The 23,007-nt window shown below is 41.5% G+C and overlaps 1 protein-coding gene across 2 annotated transcripts in view; it reads left to right on the top strand.

Moving 5' to 3' along the window:
• Nucleotides 1–23,007, top strand: part of tmem63c (transmembrane protein 63C) — a 94,520-nt gene that overhangs the window by 24,460 nt on the left and 47,053 nt on the right. The gene's annotated exons all lie outside the window — the stretch shown is intronic.

The raw sequence follows: 23,007 nt of genomic DNA, 5'->3' as shown, positions 1-23,007 counted from the left end.
GTCCACCGTACATGCATCTTTCAGTCTATAACGACCCGATCCATCCACATCCAGAATTGTCTGTCGGTCATATGTGATCACAGAGTGTTCACGCTTTGAGCCAGCCATGAAATTGACAGAAATTACGGTGTTTTTTGCCAAATCGCTCTACACTCCCAAGAGCATTAGTGAGCCGCAGCATTCTCATGCGCCGCCATTTTTAATACAGAATATGAACAATATTTTATAACTTCAAAAAAATACAAGCAATTTCCTGTTCAATAGATATTTGCAGGTTCAATTATGTTGCATCATCACAACTAAGTGTTTCAAATTCATGATCTGTATCGACAGACTCTATTGGCCCAGCTTCAGATTTGTCTGACATTAGCTTTAAAATCTATCAATGAATGTTGGTTTTGTTTCCTATATTTGTGTGTGTTAAATGTACTGTATACATTTGTTTTAAATGAGCAACCTAAAAACATACATGGAACCGTTTCATTACGCCTCAGATGTTGATTTATGTGTTGAAAATCTGTTTCTGTTGTAAGGTCTTTGCATGTGCACACATGACACTTGAATGTAGCTACTTCTGCTGTTTTGGGAGTTTGCCGTTTACCATTAACTTTGTATGTATGATTTAGTAGCTTACTCAATGTACTAAAACTGCATGGGCAATCTGTATATGGGCATGGATAGTGATAACGGCCCCTTAAATGGCTATGAGTCTGCCTAAAATGCTGCAACAACAAATACCTGCTAGCTAGTTCCAAACTGCATTCTTTATACTGCCACATTCATAATCCTGAAATAGAGAATAAAGAGAATTAGCATATATCACATCAAAAGGATGACAATGATAGAGATCAACTTGTACCACCATTAAACACATAACCTATTACTTACAATCACTAGGCTGCCACAAGGAGCTTGGTAACGCTTAACATTAGGAGGCTGCCACATGAAGCTTGAAAAAAATGATCAATCTGCAAAAGATGATAACATATTAAGTTGTGAGTGCAAGTACCAGAATAGCTAGAAATGCACACAAGTTGAAATTGAATAAAAGCTTTAACCAATATAACAAGATAACATTTGAACATTTAGAATAGACTACCAATTATTTGACAAACAAATAAGTTTAAATAATTAAGTTAAACACATGAAATTATTTCAAATTCTGCCATTTTATTAAAATATCAAAACACACAGGAACAATATTAACCTTCCTGCATGTATTCACTGACCATGTGTAACCTAGAATCTACATTTACTGCTTAATCGACAGCTTTACTGAAGGAGAGAGGGTTTAAGAGGCAGAGAAAGGCGGAGATGATGGAGTTCAACAAAACAGGGCAAGCACAACATCAACCGGATCTGGTGCCTGAACTTCAACCAGATCCGTGTGCGTTGCGTGTCTGCTCCTGTCCGTCAAGGCTCCGTGCACCTTCGACCGTCCTCAAACACCGGCTGCGGTCTCCCTCCGCATCACTGCGAGCACAGCCGGTCTGCTGGAGTGCCGAGACAAACGAATTCTCGCGATAATAAAAGACATTCACTCGCGATAGCGCGAGATAATACTCTGAATGAGATATAAAACACTATATAATCCTTATAAATACATATTCAATCACACATACAGGCAGTTTCCGGACAGCCGGAGCTGACGCGCAGCGGACCCAGAGGAAGCACACACATTGAATAAAGTCAAACTACACGGGCAGATATTTATTTCTGACTGTCGCGTCAATAATCTTCCCCGCTCACGCTGCTCCTCACGTTCATCCCGGCATGATTTATGTAATATAATAAGGGAGGGAAAGTTGGTTCACCTCACAATCATCTTGCAGTTTTCCGACTGTTCATGTGTGGACTATTAAGCTAGTGGCCATGGTGGAAGTTACCAAGCTAGCATGCAAAGTCGGACTTTAAAAGTCAAGTTCGCCCCCACAAACAATTCACGAAATGTGGTATAAACTTTATACCATGAATACACTAGCGGTACAGTCTACAGCTACAGTCTACTACAGCTATATTAAAAAAAAAGAATACTTACCAAAGACCGAGCTGAGCTCCAACCTGCTTCCCGGTTCCTGCTGATTGCGGTGCACTCCCGCCAGAAGACATTATGCTAATGAGTAATGCCCGCGAAGATGATATGCGCATGCGCAGAAGGTGGCTCCAAGTTCTGAACTCATTTATTTTGCGTTGATCAACATCAAATCAATCCCATAGGATCAATTATAAGAAATGTTATGTTTTACTGACTAAATATATATGTGTATATTTTAAAACTAGATATTTTTGAATAAATTCAACAATACTTAAATGTGTCACATCTAAGAAGGGCTTGAATCATTTTTTTGAGTGTATATATATATATATATATATATATATATATATATATATATATATATATATATATATATATATATATATATATATATATATATATAACTTTTGAACGGTAGTGTATATATATATATATATATATATATATATATATATATATATATATATATATATATACACTACCGTTCAAAAGTTTGGGGTCACATTGAAATGTCCTTATTTTTGAAGGAAAAGCACTGTACTTTTCAATGAAGATAACTTTAAACTAGTCTTAACTTTGAAGAAATACACTCTATACATTGCTAATGTGGTAAATGACTATTCTAGCTGCAAATGTCTGGTTTTTGGTGCAATATCTACATAGGTGTATAGAGGCCCATTTCCAGAAACTATCACTCCAGTGTTCTAATGGTACAATGTGTTTGCTCATTGGCTCAGAAGGCTAATTGATAATTAGAAAACCCTTGTGCAATCATGTTCACACATCTGAAAACAGTTTAGCTCGTTACAGAAGCTACAAAACTGACCTTCCTTTGAGCAGATTGAGTTTCTGGAGCATCACATTTGTGGGGTCAATTAAACGCTCAAAATGGCCAGAAAAAGAGAACTTTCATCTGAAACTCGACAGTCTATTTTTGTTCTTAGAAATGAAGGCTATTCCACAAAATTGTTTGGGTGACCCCAAAATTTTGAACGGTAGTGTATATATATGAAATACTTGAGTTGGTGAATTCTAGCTGTAAATATACTCCCCTCTTAACCACGCCCTTAACAACACCCCCAACAACGCCTCCCGCCCCCAACCACTCCCCCGCCCCACCCCCGACCACGCCCCCCACCCCCCACCTCCCGGTATCGCAGGTCTCAAGGTTGGCAAGTACTGTATGTGCACCATGCCAAGCTACAGTACCTGCACCCCTTCAAGCTACAGTACCTGCACCCCGCCAAGCTAAAGTACCTGCACCATGCCAAGCTACAGTACCTGCACCACGACAAGCTACAGTACCTGCACCCCGCCAAGCTACAGTACCTGCACCCCGCTGAGCTACAGTACCTGCACCACGACAAGTTCCTGTACCTGCACCACAACAAGTTCCTGTACTTGCACCACGGCAGGTTCCTGTACCTGCACCACGCCGCAAGTGCCGCCCGTAGCTGCTCCACGCCGCCAAGTGCCGCCCATAGCTGCTCCACGCTGCCAAGTGCCGCCCGTAGCTGCTTCACGCCGCCAAGTACCGCCCGTAGCAGCTCCTCACCGCCAAGTGCCGCCCGTAGCGGCTCCACGCAGCCAAGCACCACCAAGCCAAGCACCAAGCAGCCAGGACTCAAGCCAAGACCCACCAAGCCAAGACCCACCACGCCAAGACCCACCACGCCAAGACCCACCACGCCTAGACCCACCACGCCAAGACCCAAGCCAAGCTTTGTCTGCTGCTGCACCCACGCCTGCTTCGTCTGCTGCTTTCATGCCTGCTTCGTCTGCTGCACCCGCGCCTGCTTCATCTGCTGCTTCCACGCCTGCCACGACGACGACGCGCGCAGCTTCCACGCCTGCCACGACGACGACGCGCGCAGCTTCCACGCCTGCCACGACGACGACGCGCCCACCTCCCCGTCGACCACGGATGTGGCCGCTCCCTGGTCGTCCGCCACGCTAAGTGCGACCACCTCCTCGTCGGCCACGTAAGTGGCCGTTCTCGGGTCGCCCACCTCGTCAGGTTCAGCGGCGGCCTACGCGTTGCCGCCACCCGATTCTGCCCCGGTGGATTCGGGGACACGTGGTCTGGCGACCCACCGCCAAGTCCCCCTCCCGCCCTTCCATGACTCTTTATTATTTTTTTTGGACATCTGGGATCTGTCTTTAAGGGGGGGCTATGTCATGTCTTTTGATCATGTTTTGTTTGGCCATGTGCTGTTTGGTTTTTGGAGTCTTTTTTTTTTTTTGGTTCCTGCTTTTTCACTGCTTTGTTTTGTCACCATAGCAACCATTAGTTTCACCTGTTCCACGTTTGGACTCACACACAGTATTTAAACTTGTAGTTGCCAGGCATTCAGCCTGGCGACATTACCTCTATCATTATCATGCCCTGTTTATTCCCTAGTTTATGCTTCATGCCATGCCACGTAAGTGTTTGTTTTTTCACGTCACAGTAAGTGTAGTTTTTCATGTCCATAGTGTCTGTCTAAGTCTTAGTTTTGTTTATAACCAAGTTTGTTCTCCGCCTTGTGCGCGCCTTTTGTTTGTACCCTTTTGTTTGTTTCTTGTTATAGTGTTAAATTAAATCATGTATATACCTTCAAGCCATGACTGGTCTGGTCCGATTGCATTCCGGGAAAACCATCCACGAAGCCAGCTGCAAGATAGTCCACGTCATGACAATTATGAAGCACAGGGGTTAGTGTTGGTGCCTCACTATTAGTGCTGACTTCGGGCTCCGGGTCTTTCTGTGTGGAGTTTGCATGTTCTCCCCGTGACTGCGTGGCTTCCCTCCAGGTACTACGGCTTCCTCCCACCTCCAAAGACATGCACCTGGGGATAGGTTGATTGGCAACACTAAATGGTCCCTAGCGTGTGAATGTGAGTGTGAATGTTGTTTGTCTATCTGTGTTGGCCCTGCGATGAGGTGGAGACTTGTCCAGGGTGTACCCCGCCTTCCGCCTGAATGCAGCTGGGATAAGCTCCAGCACCCCCGCGACCCCGAGAGGGACATGCGGTAGAAAATGAATTAATTAATGAGTTTCACACCACTACAAATTACAAGAAACTTGTTGGCGGCCATGTTTTTCAATGTTTTACACACATGTGCTTGTCAACCTTTGGCATAAAATGTCATGGTTGTCCGGTGAAACAGCCTAAAGTTACAAAGTAGCGTTTTGTAGTGTGTGTTAAGCTGTATGGGAAATTTCAAGTCAATCCGACTTGTGGTGTTTAATAACAGTAAGCTATGTAGTGTATTTGTCAGAAAACTAATAGCACAGGTGTGCATGTTTTGAGAAATGTTCAGTTTTGTGCAAAGCATTTCATTGGCACACACAGTATTTAAAACACATGGTGTTAGGGATGTTCTGGTCATGTTTTATGCTGCTGAGTCTGATAGCTGATCATCCATTAGAGAGATCAGCCTATTGCTTGGTTTTAAATGACATCACGTCCCACTCATTAAATATGTGTGGTGCTTAAGCCAGTGTCTGTTTTCAATTGGTACGAAGCGACATAAATACTTTCTCGAAGAAAAATGCCCTACTTGCGTTGTTTTCGGCTGTACAAATCATTCAAATCACGGGAAAAAATAAACGTTTGTTAAAATGACAACGAAAAAAGTAGCACCCACTCCAGTGTAAGGGAGCAGAGTGAAAGAATGCATTAGTTTGCAGTGATTACTAGGTTTGTTTGATATACTTTTAATGTTCCCATTTAAGTATTATCTTGAAATTATATGTATTTCTTTGAACTTATTTTTGCTACAAGTGTTTCAAAAAGCACCAACTCGGCAAGTCTAAAAAAAGGAAAACAAATGTGAGCAAAACCTAAGACAGTTAAGCTTTTATAAAAAGCAGCAATCATAAATGAAGCTTTCAGCACATACACAATGTTGACATCCGTAATTATATGTTTATAAAGACGAGAAAAACAAGCGTATTCGTAAACAACGCATGTAACAGAAACAACAAACATGGCTGTAAACACGAAGTTAAATCATGAAATGCAACCTTACCTGAGCAAAAACAATGCATATTTATCCAGGAGAGTCTTGATACCAACTTTGTAGGACCAGTCACACACAAAGAAGTTGTAGACCTCCATGCTTTTCCAAGCTTACATTTGTTTTGTCATGTAGAATGATGTCTGGAGCACAATAGTTTAACATGTCTGGGAACGCTCCTGACGAATAATCCTTGATATCACTCGACAAATCTATTTTTGATTAAGTATAGGGATCTATTCCATTGCATAGTTAGATTTTTTTTTACTCGTTTCTGCTTTTTGCAGGAAGATCTAGGCCTGTTGCGTACGCGATAGTTTGTGCGCTGTTTGCTGCTCAACAGCCATCTTGGCTTGGTTGAAGTCACGTCACGGAATTCAAGCAATAACCGATATCGATCACATGTATTGACTGTAATTTTTTTCAATGTATTCATGGTGACTGCTATTGACAGTTAAACAACGTCAACACAATATTTAAAGTAGTTCACTATCCTTTATTACATGAGTTTGTTTTAGCAAACAGTCAATCGTACACAATAACGAAACAAAAGCAAAAACAGACTCTAGACTCTTAATATTCTACTAGTAAATTTCCAGTTGAAAGCTGCTTACTTTCAGCTGCAACACGCTTCAATTTACACTTTTTGAAGTTTATTAAGCACTTATTTATTGGCTAGTTTAGGGACTTGCTTAGCTATTAGCGTGCCTGCTCCTAGCTTGCTCTCAGTGTGTAACACCATTAGCCTCTTCCTCTAGTGATAATGGTACTTGATCATGATACTTAAGATACTAAAAAATGAAGTTAATTTGCCGCGATGGCAGTGATTATTATTAAATTAGAGGAATGTCACCACACTGTGTATGGAGACACATAATAAGTTGGTAGCTTGTCAGCCGGAGGACTAAAAATAAATATGTTGTCAGCCAGAGGGGATCGACGTTTGAAAGGCATTAATCTGCAATGGTGATCACATATTTTTTCATGAAAATCGGCTGATACTGATCAGTGGCCGATTGATCAGCACATCCTTATAGGACTCGAAAGTGTGACGCAGAAACACAGTGCATTGTGGTTCTTGCTGGCCTCTGAATAGCTTATTATTATGGCTGAAGGCAAGACTCTGTCCTAAAGTTGTGTTCTTTTCTTAAACAAGTTCAAAACATGGCGCGGACGTGCATCATCCGTAATTGCCACAATGGTTGTCATGATTGCTTCAGAAAAAAAAAACATTTGGTGAGATTTTTTCCCATTTCCAGCTCAGGAGCACAGCCAAAAAAGTCAGGTTAGTGAGCTGATAAAGAGACAATAAATAGCCTGGATACCAACCGTGATACAGTCAAACATGACTTTTAACGCCATCACCTGGTACATGTTGGTGTGTTCACGGCATTTTCACACTGGTAATTTTGAATTAAAGAATTTTTATTCTGTTGCACACGTAGCATTTACTAGGCTGTTAGCGTTAGCTGCTAAGCTAAGTTACCTGCAGGTTACGTACAACGCACAGTATTTGGGAAAAAAGCAGTACCCTTATACAAAACCCAAAACCAGTGAAGTTGGCACGTTGTGTAATTCGTAAATAAAAACCGAATACAATGATTTGCAAATCTTTTTCATCCTATATTCAATTGAATAGACTGCAAAGACAAGATAATTAATGTCTAACTGAGAAACTTTTTTTTTTTGCAAATAATCATTAACTTAGAATTTAATGGCAGCAACACATTGAAAAAAAGTTGGAACAGGGGCATTTTTACCACTGTGTTACATGGCCTTTCCTTTTAACAACAGTCAGTAAACATTTGGGAACTGAGGAGACCAATTTTTGAAGCTTTTCAGGTGGAATTATTTCCCATTCTTGCTTGATGTGCAGCTTAAGTTGTTCAATAGTCCGTTGTGGTATTTTAGGCTTCATATTGCGCCACACATTTTCAATGGGAGACAGGTCTGGACTACAGGCAGGCCAGTCTAATATCCGCACTCTTTACTATGAAGCCACGTTGTTATAACACGTGGTTTGGCATTGTCTTGCTGAAATAAGCAGGGGCGTCCATGATAACGTTGCTTGGATGGCAACATATGTTGCTCCAAAACTTGTATGTACCTTTCAACATTAATGGTGCCTTCACAGATGTGTAAGTTACCCATGCCTTGGGCACTAATACACCCCCATACCATCACAGATGCTGGCTTTTCAACTTTGCGCCTTTAACAATCCGGATGGTTATTTTCCTCTTTATTCCGGAGGACACACCGTCAACCGTTTCCAAAAACAATTTGAAATGTGGACTCTTCAGACCAAAAACACTTTTCCACGTTGCATTAGTCCATCTTGGATGAGCTCGGGCCTGGAGTTTCTGGGTGTTGTTGATGAATGGCTTTCTCTTTGCATAGTAGAGATTTAACTTGCACTTACAGATGTAGCGACAAACTGTAGTTACTGACAGTGGTTTTCCGAAGTGTTCCTGAGCCCATGTGGTGATATCCTTTACAGACTGATGTCGCTTTTTGATGCAGTACCGCCTGAGGGATCGAAGGGCCGTAATATCATTGCTTACGTGCAGTGATTTCTCCAGATTCTCTGAACCTTTTGATGATATTACGGACCGTAGATGGTGAAATCCCTAAATTCCTTGCAATAGCTCAGTGAGAAATGTTGTTCTTAAACTGTTCGACAATTTGCTCACGCATTTGTTCACAAAGTGGTGACCCTCGCCCCATCCTTGTTTGTGAATGAATGAGCATATCATGGAAATTGCTTTAAAACCAATCATGGCACCCACCTGTTCCCAATTAGCCTGTTCACCTGTGGGAGTTTGATGAGCATTCCTCAACTTTCTCAGTCTTTTTTGCTGCTTGTGCCAGCTTTTTTTAAACAGGTTGTAGGCATCAAATTCCAAATGAGCTAATATTTGCAAAAAATAACGTTTTCCAGTTTGAACGTTAAGTAGCTTGTATTTTCAGTCTATTCAATTGAATATAGGTTGAAAAGGATTTGCAAATCATTGTATTCTGTTTTTATTTAGGATTTATACAACGTGCAAATTTCACTGGTTTTAGGTTCAATAAATGAGAAGGCTTCAAATATTTCCTACTATAATGCACAGTGTATTTCAGACTTTAAATATATATATTTTTAAACAAATTTCTCCAGGAGATACCACACAGTGACACGTTTTGTTGACTTACCCATGAAAGAACGCCCGTCTTCTCTTTCTGATGTAAAATTCTGAGGTCTTGCACACACCCAAAGTTGGTTTGACCGTGAGCCTTTACTGACTTTCCATTCTGAAATGTTTGGCCTGTATATAAACTGACTCGGTTGACGATCAAGATACAGGACACGTTCGACAGCTTGCTCAAATCTCGTCTATTGGACATGCTCGTATGGATCTATTTTACTTATTTTTAAGGTGGCGAGCTTTTGGAACAGGGTCCAGTTTGTTTCTGAACAGTCCCAAGATGTTTTTCTTTGGTACAATCAATTTTAATCCAATTTGTTGTTCTCTCTCACAATACCCCTGGCTGAGTACAGCCATGTAAACAAAAACTTTGTCCAGCAACAATGGTTAACCAGCCCCGACAAATTGTGCAAATTGTGCACCAGTATCGATTAAAATTAATGGATTATTTACTAAGAAATTAAAGAAAATGTAAAAAATATTATTTCTAGTAGTTTTCAAACAGGCACATTAACATAATGTCTTTGTCAGAACAAAACATATGTTTTACTTTATTAGGGTAGTTCTATTATAATATAAAAATCAAAACTCTTTTTTTGTATACCTCAGTTGTTATTGCATAAGTGTTTTTGCAATGTCATTGTGAACTTGCATGACTGAAATACTACCATGGTAAACTGTGGTTGCATGACTCTAAAGCAGCAGAGTTCATGCAAAAGACCAGGCAATGTGAAGCAGAGCTGGTCTGAATCAGTTTCTGGATGACAGTGTCACTACTGACAGTTTAATTGTTTTGTGAGTCGCCCAGGAGATGGCATCCCTGTTCAGACACACACATGCACACACTACTCACAATGTGGCAACAAGCTGCAAGTGTTTCCTTTTATAGTTTGTTGTTATTCCGCTATAAAATTGTCTTTAGATGCACACCTCAGCATCGAGGACAAGCAGAGCACAGAGATTTCCTTCACGCTGTCAGTGAGAGAAATAACACCGGTTTGTAGGAAACGGAGGATTAGAGAAACTTCCCGAGCTCAAAAAGGATGAGGAGGAAATGGGTATGATAGGATGAGTGCGAGCATATTGGACTTTTCGGCTTTTGAAGCGTGTGATCTCCGCTGTGTTAAAAATCGCTGAGTCACGCTGTGTCCAAATGTTGTGTGAAGCCACACTGTGGTCTGCACCCTGCTCTTTTCTGGAGGGGGAGTTGGACTTTGTATCATAGGAGTCCTTCGACAAGAAGGCGTCCTATCATAGGACGCCTCCTTGTCGAATACAAGAAAGAAGCTATAGGTTTATTCATGCCTGTTTCACTTTGTGTCTAATCCTTACATATTTGCATAGACTACTTTAACAATTGGGCAAGAGAAAATAAGATTTTTTTTTCCTGTGTTTGCTTACATGAAACTGCCTGTGTGTGTGTGTGTGTGTGTGTGTGTGTGTGTGTGTGTGTGTGTGTGTGTGTGTGTGTGTGTGTGTGTGTGTGTGTGTGTGTGTGTGTGTGTGTGTGTGTGTGTGTGTGTGTGCGTTATGGATCGGTTTTGTCATCCATCCTCAGGGAATATCCATCCCAGCTATATCTCCACAATGATACACTATCTGACAGCATCTCAATGTGGCCTGCATGCTATACAGTTTCACCACAGGGAAGAAGACGCAAAGTGCAATGTTACAAAGAGGTTTTCTTACGGGTGATATTTTTAAATAATCCTTTACATCTCGGGTCCCGCTGAGAGTGTGATGTGCAACAGTCAGTGCGAATTACATATCATTGACGCTGACATCACTCATACTATGGGAAACAAAAACTGTGTTTTGTTCAGTATCTGTGAGTTTTGCTGCGTGTTTATGAGCACTACCGTATATAAATGGTTCCTGAATTGAATGTTAAATGTCATATTTCACGTCTGTCAATAAGAATAGTGATATTGACGCAAAGCAGTATTTCTTCTGAATGTGTACACAAACTGAACAAATGTATTGATCACGTGTGTGTGTGTGGCTGGAGGATTTCTGCTCCAGGTCTGTGGTCATTACACTGTGAATGATAATATCCTTTGCATGCTCTACATAGGAAAGTACATGGAGAAAAAAGGCAGGCCTCAGCTGTTCAAATATGCACTTGAGTAAACCGACTACTTTACGCTTGAGCTACGGCTATTCATTTTCTCAACAACAATATGTTCAGTCAGACCGACTTGATAGCATCTGCCTATGATATACACAGTAACAAACAAAACATTTTAAAAAGAGCTTGCTGTCTTGCTTTCATCAAATTATAGTAAAAGCGGATCAATGGCTGCTAATGGAGTCTGGTCATAAGACTCACAAAAATATTGATTTCTTAATTCCTTTAATTTTTGCCCAATATACTGATATTGATTGCCTTCTTAAGAGTTAAACAAAATTGCAATGCACCTTGCATTTTTGGAGATTTTTTTAAATTGAATGTCTCTGCTCTCATCAATGTTAAAACAGGCTGCTCATTAGGAGGAAAAGATAATCAAAAAAAAGAATAATCAGTGGTAGTTTATTTCAGACGTGTTAAAACAAATTTACCAAATAAAGTAAATATATAAACTGTATAATAAACTAAAGTAAATAAATACAAAAATAAACTAAAACCGTTTTGGGTCTAACCTTGTATTTATATGCGAAGTACATGCACACAAATGCAGAGGACAAATTTCACCACATCTAGTGTGTGTGTGACAATCATTGGTACTTTAATCTTAATATCCTCTTCTAGGAAAAGTTATTATAGATGTACGGTACTTTGATTATAAAAGTCTGATCACTCTTCGCTTCGTCTAAAAGTTCAGTTTGGAGATGTTTTTGACCTTGTATGTATAATCATCCATCTTGGAAGTCACATTCATTCATTCAGCAGAGCATTAACATTTATTGATTCTATTTTGTTTGTGTAAGTACAGTTTTTTTAATTTTTTAAACAAAAGCCACTTGGGAAAAGATGGTATTGGAGCAAGTAGCAACAAGCGCCTGCTCACTCACGTATACAATTCGTACTGACTCAATGTGTGTGCAGACTAAGACTACTACCGCGCCTCTCAGTATGATTTTTCTGTATTCATAGTGCAATTAACAAAAATTACAACAATAAGTATTAATCTAATATACTGGCGAAAAAATTATTTACATAAAATTATGTTGTACTAAAATAAATAAACTAAATTAAAAATGAATATGTTTCTTAACTAAACTGTCAACAAAACTAAAGTGCAAATAAAAATACAGCTTCACAACTTTAGTCATATTTAAATTTTTTGTGTTTAAGAAACTTTTCTATGACTTTAGCCCCAGACTTCTTCTGTTCTCATGTTTGAGATTGTGGCCCATACGGACCACAGCTGAGAAACAGATATTTTTGGCGGCCCTCTCTTGGGTGCTCTTGGCCCAACAATGGGCCTCGGGCCCTATGGTTAAAGCTGGGGTACCCAAGTTATATTATTTAACTAAAACTCATATTAGCATCCTACAGTATATCGTAACAGTAATCATTTCTGAAAAAATCGTACATCTGCATGCTGTCTGTGCCTTATAATTAAGTATTTTAGTAAATAAAACCCAGGAAGACAAACTCCTGTGTCTTCCAGGCGGTCAACCCCTCCAGATCCAATCACATGATTTAGAGAAAGGAGGGGTGAGCACAGCCCAAGAAGAAACCTCCTCATTGGTTAATGCGATATATAGTGGAGCGCATACACGGTGCAAACCTGTTTTCAGTAACGCACGGCTGCCGAACACCCACCTTGAAAGATTGCAATACCTGCGCTTGCTGGGGCAGGGTGAATTCTGCCTAGTGACACAAGATTCAATTACCCCAGTTTTAAGAAAATAAACACTGGTTTAAATGAACAAATGTTAACATTCATCTTATAAATGATTATTCTTTATATTTTGTTTGTTTATTTTTCATTAAAACAAGTGCTTTCACAAACATCTCAAAGGGCTGCACAAGCCACAACGACATCCTCGGCTCAGATCCCATCAGGGCAAGAAAAACTCAACCCAATGGGAACAATGAGAAACCTTGGAAGGGACCCCAGTTGTGGGGATCCCCCTTTGGTGACTGGTGCAATGGATGCCGAGTAGATACGGTTAATAATGTGAGAGTCTAGTCCATAGTGGGGCCAGCAGGGGATCCTCTTGCATGTATGTTTGTAGACACGTCGGGGCGCACAGATGTCACCGACTGATGCATAAGGAGTGGTCACCCCGGGTGCCGACTTCATGTGAAAGTCAAGTCCATTGGGAGACCAGCAGGGGATCATCTTGAATGGAGACAAGTCAGCAGCGCAGAGACGTCACCAACTGATGCAAAGAGGAATGGTCCATCCTGGGTCCCGACTTTGAACAGCTAGCGCGTCCGTGGAGGCTGATCCGTTGTCACCTGATAACCTCTCCACGCAGGAGAGGGGGGAAGAGCAGAAAAGAGAGACAGCAGATCAACTGGTCTAAAGAGGGGTCTATTTAAAGGCTAAACTAGTCAAATGAGTTTTAAGATGGGACTTAAATTATTCTACTGAGGTAGCATTTCTAAACTGTTACCGGTAGGAGCCCAAATAGAAAACGCTCCAAGGCCCGCAGACTTTTTTTGGGCTCTGGGAATCACTAATAAGCCGGAGTTCTTTGAACGCAGATTTCTGGTCGGTACATATGGTACAATACAATCAGCAAGATAGGATGGAGCTAGACCGTTAAGTACCGTAATTTCCGGACTATAAGCCGCTACTTTTTCCCCTCGTTCTGGTCCCTGCGGCTTATACAAGGGTGCGGCTTATTTACGGCCTGTTCTTCTCCGACACCGACGAAGAGGATTTCGGTGGTTTTAGTACGCAGGAGGAAGACGATGACACAATGATCAAAGACTGACTTTTCATATACCGGTAGGCTGGTTATTTTGATAACGTACAGGCGAGCACTTTGTATTACTTTGCACCGTTGTATTATTTGTACTCTGCACGAATGCTGTTCGCCATGTCAAAGATGTGAAAGTTTGATTGAATGATTGAAAGATTTATTGTTAATAAATGGGACGCTTTGCGTTCCCAAACAGTCATCTCTGTCCCGACAATCCCCTCCGTGGTAGCAGGAACCCCTATATACTACGCTAATTACACATCAAAACCCTGCGGCTTATAGTCGGGTGCGGCTAATATATGGAGCAATCTATATTTTCCCCTAAATTTAGCTGGTGCGGCTTATAGTCAGGTGCGGCTTATAGTCCGGAAATTACGGTATTTTATACGTAAGTAGTAAAACCTTAAAGTCACATCTTAAGTGCAGAGGAAACCAGAGCAGGTGAGCCAGTATAGGCGTAATATAATCAAACTTTCTTGTTCTTGTCAAAAGTCTAGCAGCCGCATTTTGTACCAACTGTAATCTTTTAATGCTAGACATAGGGAGACCCGAAAATAATACGTTACAGTAATCGAGACGAGACGTAACGAACGCATGGATAATGATCTCAGCGTCGGTGGTGGACAAAATGGGACAAATTATAGCGATATTACAGAGATGAAAGAAGGCAGTTTTAGTAACACTCTTAATGTGTGACTCAAACGAGAGAGTTGGGTCGAAGATAATACCCAGATTATCTACAGTCGCTCTGTGTAATTGTTTGGTTGTCAAATGTTAAGGTGGTATTATTAAATAGGTGCATGTGTCTAGCAGGACCGAAAATCAGCATTTCCGTTTTCTTAGCGTTAAGATGCAAAAAGTTAATTGACATCCATTGTTTGATTTAATTTAGACACGCCTCCAGTTGACTACAATCTCGCGTGTTGGTCAGCTTTAGGGGCATGTAGAGTTGGGTATCATCAGCATTACAGTGAAAGCTAACACCGTATTTGCATATGATGTCACCTAGCGGCAGCATGTAGATGCTGAAGAGTGCAGGGCCAAGAACCGAACTCTGTGGAACTCCGCACGTTACCTTAACATATTTAGATGTCACATTGGTATGGGAAACACACTGCATCCTGTCAGTAAGATAGAAGTTAAACCAAAAAAAGGCTAAGTCTGATATACCAATACGTGTTTTGATGGTCTCCAAAAAATGTTATGATAGACGGTATCGAAAGCAGCGCTAAGCTCAATTAGCAGCATCATGGATGACGCATCAGTTCCATAGTTAGCAATAGATAATTAGTAATTTTTGCGAAGGGGCAATCTCAGTAGAATGATTTGCCCTGAAACCGGACTGAAAGGGTTCACAGAGATTGTTAGACGCTAAATGTTCATCTTGCTGCTGTTCAAGGATTTTTGGGATAAAGGGAAGATGGGACACCGGCCGGTAGTTTACCATGTGGTCAGGATCGAGGTTAGGTCTTTTGAGCAGAGGATAAATAACCACTTTTTTGAATGCTAAGGGAACAGTGCCAGAGGAAAGTGATAAGTTACTGATATTTAGCTCCTGGTCCTAATATTACACAGAGCTCCTTTATACGTTTCCCAGGAAGTGGGTCAAGTAAACATGTTGTTTGTTTTGTCCCATTTACAAGTTCCTCTAATGTTATTTCATTAAAAAGAGAAAGACTATTTTGGAAGGCAATACACATATATTCGTATCTCTGTTAATAGAACCCAGTTGGAGATGGGATGTGTTGTCTTTAATCTCCTTTCTAATGAGTTAACAATTTTTATTAAAGAAATTCATAAAGTCATCAGCTCATACTTGCCAACCTTGAGACCTCCAATATAAGGAGGTGGGGGGGGGGGGTTGTTTGGGGGCGGGGGGCGTGGTTGGGGGCGTGGTTATTTACAGCTAGAATTCACCAACTCGAGTATTTCATATATATTTCATATATATATATATATATATATATATATATATGTGTGGGCTCTGTACCGAGGATGTCGTTGTGGCTTGTACAGCCCTTTGAGACACTTGTGATTTAGGGCTATATAAATAAACATTGATTGATTGATATTATATATATATATATATATATATATATATATATATATATATATATATATATATATATATATATATATATATATATATATATATATATATATATATATATGTATGAAATACTTGACTTTCAGTGAATTCTAGCTATATATATATATATATATATATTTTATTTTTTATTTTATTTACATGGGGAGAAAAAAAAATACTTGAATTTCAGTGTTCCAGTGGCTATCCATTAGATGGCAGTACTGTCCTGTTTAACTTCTCCGTTCATGATGAGTATATCATTTTGGCCGCCATGTCTGTAATTTCCTCGTTCTTCTGCTTCGTTTCCTTGTTGTGTGCGCAGTTGTGCACTCTATAAAAGCCCTAGATGTTATGACGTCTTTGGGCAGGCAAGCTGTTTATTTTGTGGGAAAGCGGACGTGAGAACAGGCTGTCCCCACTCAGTCTCAGGTCCGCATTGAGCTGGAGGGGGCGTGGCCTCCAGCTCCGGCTGAATACCGGGAGTTTGTCGGGAGAAAATCTCTGCCGGGAGGTTGTCGGGAGAGGCGCTGAATATCGGGATTCTCCCGCTAAAAACGGAAGGGTTGGCAAGTATGTCAGCTGAGTGGGTGGAGCTACTGGGAGGAGTCCCTTGTTGGGTTAGCGATGCTACTGTACTGAACAAATATTTAGGATTGTTTTTATTGAGGCGGATGAGATTGGAGTAGTAATTAGTTTTAGCTAAGGTAAGCGTGCGTTTATAAGTTATTAAATTATCACTCCATGCTTGATGCAAAACCTCAGGTTTGAACTGTATGAACTGTATGTTCCTGGTGATGGAGTTTCCTATGACTAAGGTGTGGTGCCCGGTAGACTGGGGTGTAGGACTAGCTAGAGGGCTAAATTTATTATGCGTCTCAACCGGCTCACCGCGGCTTGTAGGCCGCTTAGGGCTGCTACAAGCTGGGCGAGTCAGCTCGCTACAGCTAACACTAGCAAATGTGTCTGCAGCGTCTAAAGTTACGAAATTACTGTGCTCTAACTGGCATACACAATTCTCTAGTAGGACCAACCTATCCATTAGAACGGTGCACGAAGAGCAGGGAGCTATACTCACGTTGTTTCTTTCACCGAGTCGAGTTCTTGCTGACTTTGGAGAAGTGGCCGCAGCGTGTGGGAGCAGATGCCTTCGTAGCGTAGTTGCTCTGAGCCGTGGCTAGCTTAGCTTTGTTAGCTTAGCAGCTAGCTAGCTTAGAGAGGGGCGGTGAAACAGAGAGTGGGTGCTTTGCACGTTTGATAAGACTACTAAAACTGTTTGAGAAGGAATAAAGAAAGCTGTAAAACAATTAGAAGCACACAGATAGAAAGATAGCACTTAGCTTTTTTGCGGCAGCAAGTGTCAGCAGACTTTTCTGGTTGTGACGTCACCAAATCCAAATCAAGGCAGAGGTAAGGTCTAATCCTTTACTGTCGGCTTCTAACATCAACCGTTCACACATACCAGGGGTGGGCAATTAATTTTTACCGGGGGCCGCATGAGCAACCCGAGCACTGCTGGAGGGCCACACCGACAATATTTCAATTCAATTTTGCTTAAATTATTTTTGATATACCGTAAGATAAAAAATAATAATATTTTCATTTAACCTAACTTATCTTTATACAAAAGCAGATGGGTTTTGATGGTTTTATTTTTAACACTTTCTTACACAACACTTCCTGATGTGTAATACCATGCAAAAATTTCAATTTCTGTCACTTTATCCTGCATCCTCTTTGTTGTGAACGTAATACGCCTGTAAGGTGATTGGCGAAGAAGGAGGAAGCGTTGCTGTTGCGGAAATGAGGAGTGAGGATAGATATGCGTGTGGAAAGAACGAGATAAGTTGAGCTGTGTTAGTATAGGTTGCTCAATAAAAGTTTAAAAAGAGCGTCAGACTTGGTGTGCACTTCTTCTGGACTCTACAATTGATGTCAGGAGTGGGATGAAATGCCTCCCAGTTCACCTTGCCATCAAACCTGGGAGTCTTCATTGAGGGCGGAATTCCTCCATGGCAAGCAGCATGAGCTGCGCCTGTAGACACTGCCTCTCTCCTTCCTTTCTCTCTCTCGCTCTCTCTCTCTCTCTCTCTCTCTCTCTCTCTCTCTCTCTGCGGCGAGCTCCTCACGTGGCACGTACCTCTCGATGACGTAGAAGGCTGCGCACACAATTAAGCAGTGCAGTATGAGCAAAGTTTTACTTCTGCCACCAATTGTAGCGTCCAGAAGAAGTGCACACCAAGTCTGACGCTCTTTTTAAACTTTTATTGAGCAAGCTATACTAACACAGCTCAACTTATCTCGTTCCTTCCACACACACATCTATCCTAACTCCTCATTTACGCAACTCAAGAAGACAACATCAACTTCAGCAGGTCGTTACACTAATTCTTTAAACACAGCAACATGTGTACTACAAATTAAGCACACGGCTTTACCTTTACTTGGCAGTCCATGTCTTGTTGAAAACACGCCATTCGTCATCACCTTTTCTTTTTTTAGCGTCTCGGGGATAACCGGGCATCACTTGTCGCTGTGCGCCTTCACTAACAGGACATACGCCCATAAATAACACTTTTCAAAATAAAAGCAGCACAGTTGTATTGCACGCACGACATAGATGTTTTTTTTAATGTATTTTGTAATTTGTGATTGCCGCTGCACGCACGAGCATACGTCCACACGGAAGTCATACAAATAACGCTTTTCAAAACAATAGCAGCACCGTTGTATTGCACACTCGAGATAGATACTTTTTAAAATTTATTTTGGAATTTATGATTGGCCTCACGCGGGCCGGACAGGGACGTACAAAGGGCCGGATGCGGCAGGTCTGACACATACAGTACATAGCATCAACCTGGCCTCTAGTGGCGACCGTCGTAATTACAATGACAGTCTGATCCAATGAATCACTGACAACTGGCTCCAATACACTACATCCCTCTTTTCCAAGATAGGTTCAACATCTATTTACCAAAATACTTTCAATGTACATTTTATAAACACTAAACACATCTGCTTTTAATCTGACTATTACAATGTCGAATAAAGCATTTTTTAATGAACAAGTGACTTATTTTGATAAACTCAAAGCCCAATTGTTTAGCTTTAGCATTTACCATATGCAAACATTTTGAGCATTCAGATAAAGCATTAATATACAGTACCTATTTTACTCCGCATGTACTCTTTTTTTTTTTTTGATGCGGACACAAAAGCTTGAGACACATGGATAAAAACAAATACAGTCCATGACATTAGTCTCTGAACCTTGTAGGGCATCTGATCTCCCTGACACTTCTCATGTGGTAGTTGAGCTTATATTCCATACTCACTGGAGGAGTATATTTTATCCGAAGGTCCTGTGCTGGTGGGTCAACTGACTCAGGTCTCTGGGACTTTTGTACCTTAGAGTCCACATGTTCATTCTGGCGGGCATTAGTGAACACATTTGGCTGTATCTTCCGCAGATGTCCCCTGTTCCTCATGGGTGTCCTCCCAGCAGGTGTCTGCATGGTGTAGGAGCGTGGTTTCGCTCTCTGATGGATGACAACTGCCGACTTCCAACCATTTGGTGTTTACATGTTCACAATGTCACTTCTGGTTAACACTGGTAGAGGTGCTCGTTATTCGAAATGTTGTTTCTGTTGGTGCTGCAGGTGTTGTATCCTGCTGTGAACATGCCGGGGGGTCGACTGTTTTAGAATAGCACTGGAACACAGAAGGGTGCTCCGGAGTACTCTCCCCATTAACATTTGTGCAGGTGACATGCTCAGTTCCGTTACTGGTGTGTTCCTCAGTGACAACAGCACCAGATGTGGGTCAGTACCAGTTTGCTGGCTCGCTCGGCCATTGCATTAGAAGATGGAAAACCTGGGCTGGAGTGTGTGAGCTTGATCGCTCATGAGGTTACAAACTTCTTCATCTTGTAGCTGGCGAAAGGAACATGATCACTCACTATCTCTCTCGGGATTCCATGCCTTGCGAAAACAGATTTCATTTTTTGAATGACTGTGTATGTTGTTTTGTCCGGCAAATTTATCACTGTAGGATATTTAGTCAGGTAGTCAAACTAGTAGTAGATATGACATTTATTTCAAAAATGTCAGTTCCAACCTTCATCCATGGCAGTTCTGGCACTTGGTGTGGTACAAGTGGTTCAGCCTGATTTTTGGGGCGTAACTGTTTGCACTGCGTACATTTATCAATCATTCTCTCTATATATTTTTTAATACCAGGCCAGTATAGTACTTTGTGTGCTTTTTGTACGTTGTATTCCTTGATGAGCAAGTTGCAACTTTTCTAAGATTACATTCCTGAAGCCCTGTGGTATGACGATTTTGTCCCCCACCATCACAATATCATTTTGTATGCTTATATTTTGTCTTAGTGCCCAGTAGCTGTGTAGTGACCTATCTATATTCTTTCTTTTCGCTAGCCAGCCTTGCATGTGTTTTTCACATACCGCTTGTAACACAGTGTCTGTTGCAGTTGCCTCTTTTAGTTGGCAGAGTTTCTCCTCACTTAAAGGCCTACTGAAATGAAATTGTTTTATTTAAACGGGGATAGCAGATCCTTTCTATGTGTCATACATGATCATTTCGCGATATTGCCATGTTTTTGCTGAAAGGATTTAGTGGAGAACAACGACGATAAAGGTCGCAACTTTTGGTCGCTGATAAAAAAAAGCCTTGCCTGTACCGGAAGTAGCGTGACGTCACCGGAGGAAGGACTCCTCACATTTTCCCATTGTTTACAATGCAGCGAGAAAGCGAAGATTACCCCATTAATTTGAGCGAGGATGAAAGATTTGTGGATGAGGAAAGTGAGAGTGAAGGACTACAGTGCAGTGCAGGACGTATCTTTTTGCGCTCTGACCGTAACTTAGGTACAAGGGTGCATTGGATTCCACACTTTCTCCTTTTTCTATTGTGGATCACGGATTTGTATATTAAACCACCTCGCATACTATATCCTCTTGAAAATGAGAGTCGAGAACGCGAAATGGACATTCACAGTGACTTTTATCTCCACGACAATACATCGGCGAAGCTCTTTAGCTACTGAGCTAACGTGATAGCATCGGGTTCAAATGCAGATAGAAACAAAATAAATAAATCCCTGACTGGAAGGATGGACAGAAGATCAACAATACTAATAAACCATGGACATGTAAATACACGGTTAATAATTCCCAGCTTGGCGAAGCTTAACAATGCTGTTGCTAATGACGTCATTAAAGCTAACTTAGCAAAGGGACCTCACAGAGCTATGATAAAAACATTAGCGCTCCACCTACGCCAGCCAGCCCTCATCTGCTCATCAACACCCGTGCTCACCTGCGTTCCAGCGATCGACGGAAGGACGGAAGACTTCACCCGATCATCCGTGCGGTCGGCGGCTAGCGTCGGCTAGCGCGTCTGCTATCCAAGTCAAAGTCCTCCTGGTTGTGTTGCTACAGCCAGCCGCTGATACACCGATCCCACCTACAACTTTCTTCTTTGCAGTCTTCATTGTTCATTAAAACAATTGCAAAAGATTCACCAACACAGATGTCCAGAATACTGTGGAATTTTGAGATGAAAACAGAGCTTTTTTGTATTGGATTCAATGGCTTCAACGATTGACGTCACGCGCAAACGTCATCATATCGAAACGTTTTCAGCCGGAAGTTTGCCGGGAAATTTAAAATTGCACTTTATAAGTTAACCCGGCCGTATTGGCATGTGTTGCAATGTTAAGATTTCATCATTGATATATAAACTATCAGACTGCGTGGTCGGTAGTAGTGGGTTTCAGTAGGCCTTTAAAGCATATGTGGCCTGCAGGGCATACACAACTCTCTCATCACATGGGTTTTCACTGGCATTGTTACTGTCACCGATCACTGTGTCGGCAATGTGCATATGCTTTCCAGGTGTGTATGAAACATTCAAGTCATACCTGTAGAAGCATGCTTTTCAGCCGGGCCGGTGCTTTGCTCAGTAGTTTGCTCAGTGGTTTGCGCATGATGACTTCCAGCGGCTTGTGATCAGACTGGACAGTTACTGGTCTGCCATACACATATTGGTGAAATCTCTTTGCGGCAAATACTATGGCAAGCAACTCCTTTTCTATTTGTGCATACCTCTTTTCTGTATCTGTGAGCACACATTAGGCATAGCACACTGGATGATCTTCTTGTAGTAAGAAAACTCCAAGTCCATATTTTGATGAGTTTGCTTGTAGTGTGAGAGCTTTCTTGTGATCATAAAATCTAAAATTTTTCACATTCCGGGTACTCCGCCTTCCTTCCACCTCCAAAGACATGCACATAGAGATAGGTTGATTGGCAACACTAAATTGGACCTAGTGTGTGAAAATGAGTGCGAATGTTGTCTGTCTATCTGTGTCTGCCCTGCAATGAGATGGCGACTTGTCCAGGGTGTACCCTGCCTTACGGCCGAATGCAGCTGGGATAGGCTCCACAGGTTCCACAGTACTGTAATCATAGGGTGTTGACCAATTCTATCCTTAATTCTGGAATTTTGCCGAAAAGTGCTATTAGTAAGCCTGCGAGGAATACACTCGATTGTGTGTCTGTAGGGTTAGAGCTAATTCCCTGTGTTTGCCCAAACTAGTCCGACACTATGTCTCCAAACTGCAGGCATCCCAGTTTTTTCTAACCAAAATGTTTTTTTGTTTTTTTTCATGTAAAACAGCTAACTCGGCCGCTCTCCCGCGCACCGTGGTTGGCTGGCTGCATAGAGCTAACCACGCTAGCAGGCCGAGTACAGCCGAGTGCATTGGGTGACCAGGTGTCTGGATTTAGGCC

This window comes from Entelurus aequoreus, linkage group LG03, assembly GCF_033978785.1.
Source record: "Entelurus aequoreus isolate RoL-2023_Sb linkage group LG03, RoL_Eaeq_v1.1, whole genome shotgun sequence".
Classification (NCBI taxonomy): Eukaryota; Metazoa; Chordata; class Actinopteri; order Syngnathiformes; family Syngnathidae; genus Entelurus; species Entelurus aequoreus.
This window is presented reverse-complemented; position numbering and strand designations above follow the sequence as displayed.